This window comes from Euprymna scolopes, chromosome 46 (assembly GCF_053919585.1).
Source record: "Euprymna scolopes isolate OS-2025 chromosome 46, ASM5391958v1, whole genome shotgun sequence".
NCBI classification, from domain to species: Eukaryota; Metazoa; Mollusca; class Cephalopoda; order Sepiida; family Sepiolidae; genus Euprymna; species Euprymna scolopes.
In genome coordinates this window covers 216,673,841-216,680,317 of record NC_136527.1, presented here as the reverse complement: position 1 = coordinate 216,680,317, position 6,477 = coordinate 216,673,841, and positions in this window count along the sequence as shown.

The following is a 6,477-nucleotide window of genomic DNA, read 5'->3' as shown; positions in this document are numbered from 1 at the left end:
GTAATTTAATTCCTTTTTGATGGATTCTCATAAAATCATCTATATAATAAAGTAATCTCGATTTTTCTTGTTTACTTTCAAACAAAATAACTGCAGACACAAACGCTGGATAACATTTCAATGTGTTTTATGCCTAAAACTGAATCATGTTTTTCGAAATGATCAGTCAAGAGTTGATTAATTCCGACATGAATGACTCTCTTCATCAAAAGATACAACTATTTATCGTCATATTATTGTAAAAAAAAGCTCAATTATTGTCAGAAAGATACCTTGATGTAAAAAAATTGTTTGTTTTTTTACATAGGCATCACCACATTATGAAGGCCAAGAGGCCACTCAAGGATAAGGGTTAAAGAGTGTACAGTAGAAATTGGTCAATATAGTAATCATTAGTAATGAAAATTTGGTAAATTTGATAACTTATATGGAACGGCTCATCAAGAACTTATTTACGTTAGACTTGAACACAACCATATTGTAGTCAGCCGGAAAGCAAGAAAACGGAAGATAATTCCACAGGCGTGCAGTTCTAAGAAAGAAGCTTTGTTCATGGAATCTACGTTAAGGTTTAGGCACAGATAGCGAGTGGGGGGAATTATTGATAGTGTTTACAGCTAGACGAGTGTTTCTTGTGAAAGTTTGGCGAGAGGGGACCATAGATTGAAGCTCAGTCGAACACTTTTCATGAAAATAACGATACATCAGAGACAAACTCGCAACATCTCTTCTGTGAGATAGAGGTTGCAAGGAAGAGAAAAGGACATCTCCTACGAGGCTACGAAGTCTATTTTGAACTCTATCAAGGCAAGTCAAGTCCTTTCTAGCAGCTCCTGCCCAGATGTGGCAACAGTATTCCATCCTTGGACGTACCTGGCTCTTATATAGATAGAGAATTGCATCAGCAGTGAGATATTTACCGGATCGATAGAAAGATCCCACTATTTTTCCAGCGGCCTTGGCAACAGATTTGATGTACGTGTTCCATTTAAGATCAGGAGTAATGGTCAAGCCAAGAAGCTTGTCAAAACTTGAGGCCTCCTGAAGACGAGAGCCATTCATTTCAATTGATGCCAGATGTGGATCAGAATGTTGATGATGTAAAGAGAGAAACTTGGTTTTAGATGCATTAAAAGTAACCAGCCACTCCTTACCCCATTGTACTACGTACTCAAGATCAGAGGAGAGAGAATCGGAGAGAACTTGGTCGTTTACTGTCTTAGATGTGCTACCATAAATGGTAGTGTCGTCAGCATAGATGTCTACAAATTATGTAAGGATGTGATTTGGAAGATCATTAATGTAGATCAGGAAAAGAGTTGGGCCCAGGATGGACCCCTGGGGAACACCGGCATTAATACTGTGAGCTTCTGATTTTTGCCCATCAACTACTACTCTTATGAACCTATCAGAAAGAAATGATTTAATAATTGAGAAAACATTTCCAGCAATACCATAGCTAGAGATCTTATGAAGTAAACCGTTATGCCATACCCTATCAAAGGCCTTAGATATGTCAAGAGCAATTGCCCTAGAAAGGTTGCCTCCGTCGAGAGATTTGCAAATCCTATGAGATATAACTGTAAGCACATCTGCTGTAGATCTAGCAGAATGGAAACCATATTGAGTGTCACTAGGAAGGTTATTTTTGTTGAGATGGTTGATTACTTCTGTATTTAACACAGATTCCAGCAACTTACTCATGACGCACAGGAGACTTATTGGCCTGTACTGAGAGGGGGATGAGCGATCACCTGAATTCTTAACTACAGGGCATACTGATGAAATTTTCCAGGGAGATGGGAAACTATTCTCCTTAAGACAACGTTTAAACAGTTTTGTAAGTATCGGCGTTAGTTCAGGTTGAAGTTTTTTGAGTACTATAATTGGAATACCGTCAGGGCCAGTTGCTTTACTGGAATCAAGGCGTTTGATTAGCTTGGCAACATCACGTACAGATATACGTATATCACATAGCGTGTTTTCGGATACAGGGGGAAATATTGGGGGTTGGCGGCCTTGGTCGCAAAGGGTAGAATTAGCTGCAAAGTTCTTGACAAAGAGTTTGGCTTTGTCTGATGCTGACGAGATTACCTCAGGTCCATTGATAATAGTTGGGATAGAGCACACGCTTCTGTTCAGGATTCTGTTTGCTATTTGCCAAAACTGGTGGGAACCAAGCCGCTGCTCAGCTACTTTGGACTTAACAGATTGAGCATACAACTCTCTTGGATTCTTTATATTTTTCAGAAATTATTACTTTGTTTTAATTAAAAAAATATTTCTTTTATTGATTCGAATAAACCTAGAACCCCACTTGTACCCTTTTTTCTTTTTTTTTTTTTAAATGGAGAGTAGATAATACAGTGGATGTGTTATCGGCAGCTCCAGTAACTCTCGCTTCTCCTTTTTTGTCCCTCAGTCCTCATTCAATGAGTGATTTTTCTAACAAAGGGTGAAGAAAAAGCTGCTTAAAGGTAGGTAGTACTTGGTGACCAGTAGTCTGAGATGTCGGAAATTCTTCTGTCTCTGTCTGTCCTTGTGGCCATGTCACTAGTAAGGGTGCTGGAGGTAAACGTTTTGTCTGGGCTGACGTTATCTGCCTGATAGTCAGGGACCCAAACCTTGGATTAACCACTAAGGAGGCTGTCCTATCAGCAGGCGCAAAGTACTGAGACTGCTGTATTGCCATTTGGTGAGTGGATCTGGACCATGCAGTAGTCTCTGGTGGGGCCTCTCGATGCCATACTAGTGGGTAATTGTTACGGCTTTACCTTTTCATGTGCTACAAAAAAAAAAAAAAATTCCTGTCTTTTTCTCTCTTACTTTCCCTCTCTGTACTGCTCTAACCAAGTATGCCGACCTATTCCACAAATCCCAAAACCTCAACATGAAATATCTCCAGAATAAAAAATCGATTAAACCTAGAACCCCATCTTCCAACATAGACCCCTACTATCAGGTCTCCTTCTCCAACATCAGGGGTCTACGTTCAAAAACTGAACATATTATTTCTAACGGAAACTGGAATAGGGCCGACCACTTCCCTAGATTAGTTCATAATTAACGGATACTCTAATTAAACAGCTAAATCTGACCCCCAAGATCGCCATGGGCATGGAATATGTGCCTACATTAAAGATGGCTTCCCGTGTGGCAGGGATATCTCTAGAGAAGATCCTAATTTACCCTATATGTGCTTCCGGGTTGCACTTGCTAACACCACTGCATTTATATTTGCCCTCTATCGGCCCCACAACAGCGGAGTTACTATCTTTAAGAGCATATCTGAGAAAATAGACCACATCCTGTCTGCATATCCCTCGGCTAACATCCACGTCTGTGGTGACTTCAACGTCCATAACGTGGAATGGCTGACCCATTCAAAAAAGACAGACGATGAGGGGAGGTTTTGTCATGATTTTGCCATTGCTTATGACCTCACTCAGATTGTTTGCGAACCCACCCGTGTGCCCGATACACCCGGTCAATATGCAAGCCTCCTAGACCTTTTTCTCTCAACTTCCCCTAAGCTATGTTCATGTTCCGTTAATTCTCCTCTAGGATCCTCTGACCACTCCATCATATCAGTTAAGATAAAAACGAAATGTAATAAGTCCCCAGACGTACCCCTCCACCGTACTGTATACTGATACTCTATGGCTGACTGGGATAGCTTCCGTACATTCATATCTGATTTACCTCTGCACTCCATGTTTACAAAGGAAGTGTCCTCTATAGTATCAGATCTGACCAAATGGTTAATTGTAGGCATAGACCAATTCATACCATCTAAAAAATTCCAACAAAAACCTAACAGCCAGCCATGGTTCTCCCCAGAATGTTGCAGCTAATTCTACCCTATGCAACTGGCCCTGACTGCATCCCAATTATAGCTTTAACCAAAACTGTTTAAGCGCTGCCTTAAGAAGAAGTGCTTTCTGACTCCTTGGAAGACCTCATCAGTTTGCCCTGTATTTAAGAATTCAGGTGATAAGTCATCTCCCTCTCAATACAGACCAATAAGTCTCCTGTGTGTTATGAGTAAGTTGCTGGAATCCATATTAAATAGAGAAATAGTCAACCACCTCAGCAGAAACAACCTTCGTAGTGACACACAATATGGTTTCCGCTCTGCAAGATCTACCGCAGATGTGCTAATGGTTATATCTCACAGGATTAGTGAATCTCTTAACAAAGGCTTCCTTTCTAGGGCAATTGCTCTTGACATATCAAAGGCCTTCGACAAGGTATGGCATAAGGGTCTACTTCACAAGATTTCCAGCTACGGTATAACTGGAAATATTTTCTCAATCATTAAATCATTTCTCTCCGATGGGCTCATAAGAGTAGTGGTCAATGGACAAAAATCAGAGGCCTTCAATATAAATGCTGGCGTCCCTCAGTGGTCAATCCTGGGCCCAACTCTCTTCCTGATCTACATCAATGATCTTCCAAAACACATACCTAAATCATTCGTTGACATCTATGCTGATGACACGACCATCTACGGCAACAAATCAAAGGTTGTAAATCACAAAGTTCTCTCTGATTTTCTCTCCTCTGATCTCGAGCGTGTGATTCAGTGGGGGAAGACGTGGCTGGTTACCTTTAATGCATTTAAAACCAAACTCCTATCTTTACGTCATCAACGCTCTGATCCCAATCTGGCATCAATTGGGATGGATGGCTCTCGTTTGGGAGAGGCCTCGTGTTTTGACAAGCTTCTGGGTTTGACCTTTACTCTTGATCTGAAATGGAACACGTACATCAAGTCTGTTGCCAAGGTTGCTGGAAAGATGGTGGGATCCTTCTACCGCTCCAGAAGATATCTCACTACTGATGCAATTCTCTATCTATATAAAACCCAATTATGTTCCAGGATGGAATACTGCTGCCATATCTGGGCAGGAGCTGCTAAAAACAGCCTATCCTGCCTTGACAGAGTACAAAATAGACTTCGTGGCTTAGTTGGGATGCCCTTTTCTCTACCCTGGAACCTCTCTCCCACAGAAGAGACGTTGTGAGCCTATCCTTGTTTTATTGTTATTTCTATGGCAGGTGCTCGTCTGAACTCTAATCTCTGGTTCCCCCTCGCCAATCTTTCACGAAAAACACCCGTCTAGCTGAATCCACTGTGAAAATTTTCCCCACTCTTTATCTGTGCCTAAATCAAAACGCGGATTCCATGAACAAAGCTTCTTTCTTAGAACTGCACACCTGTGGAACTCTGTTCCGTCTGTCTGCTTCCCACCTGACTACAACTTGGATGTGGTCAAGTCCAATGTTTACAAATTCCTGATGAACCACCCCCTAAAGTAAACACTTCATCAAATCTCCACACTAACGTAATGTACTTGCAATAACGCTTATCCCCGAGTGGCTTCCGGGCCTTGATAAGTGGTAACCACTGTGTAAAAAAAACCAAAACACTTGTACCTCCTCGACGTAACTACCCCCGACAAACCCGACAAGCTACTAAGTCTCATCCCTTTACAGTAGAGATCCCTAGGTGCAAGAAAGCCTTTTACTCCAATAGTTTCTTCCCTAGAACTGCAGGTCTTTGGAACTCCCTTCCGGGATTCTGCTTTCCCAACTGTACTGATATGCAGAAGTTCAAGTGTAATGTGAACAAACATCTTTCTACTCATCTCCCTTCATGATGCCCCTGCAGATTAAGTCCCTGATAGTAGACCCCTGCTTCAAAATGGCACTGTGCCTTGTTTGGGGTGAAAATTGAATAAAAAAAAATAAAAAATAGAAAAAATAGAAAAAATTGAATTAATCGTTATTTTATTTTTCAAATTTAATTCCCATTTGAATTTGTCATGTTCCTCCTTCTGGCACTCTTGAAAAAATGCTAGGGGTGACATGTCTCGTTGAACGCTGGGTGGCCAAAATGTGGGTGTTCATTTTACGTTAAATTTATATAGAAAAAGTGATCCCCCCCTCTCTAAAATGTTAAATTTTATCTTCTTTTTTTTTTTTTTTTTCCTGTTTTTTTGCAAATTTCTCGTTTCAAATTATTTATAAAGGCCGTTTAATCGTACCAGGCAAAAAAATAAAAAAGAAAAAAAAAAGAAAGAAGATCTTCATTTTTTGGTTAAACGACGTTGAGTCACTAATTATCCCCCCCCCCCAAAAAAAAAACCCAGCTAAATTTACGAAATTTGTCCTAAAAACATCGAGTGATTCCAAAATGAAGAAAAAATAATAACCGGTGTCTATTTCGAAATAGGGGTCTGATTCGTGTTTTAAATAATTTAAAAATTTAACATTTTAGGGTGGGGATATATATAAATTTAACGTAAAATGAACACCCTCTAATTCTCTCCCGGGCCCTTGCTTTCCTGACTGTACAGAATGTTTTTTTTTTTTTTTTAAGCTCTTTCTGCCGTGTTAAGAATGGGCTTTTAAATAATAATCTCATTATTTCAGCACGGTCCGTATTCTCATAAAAATTTAGCCATTTTTTTA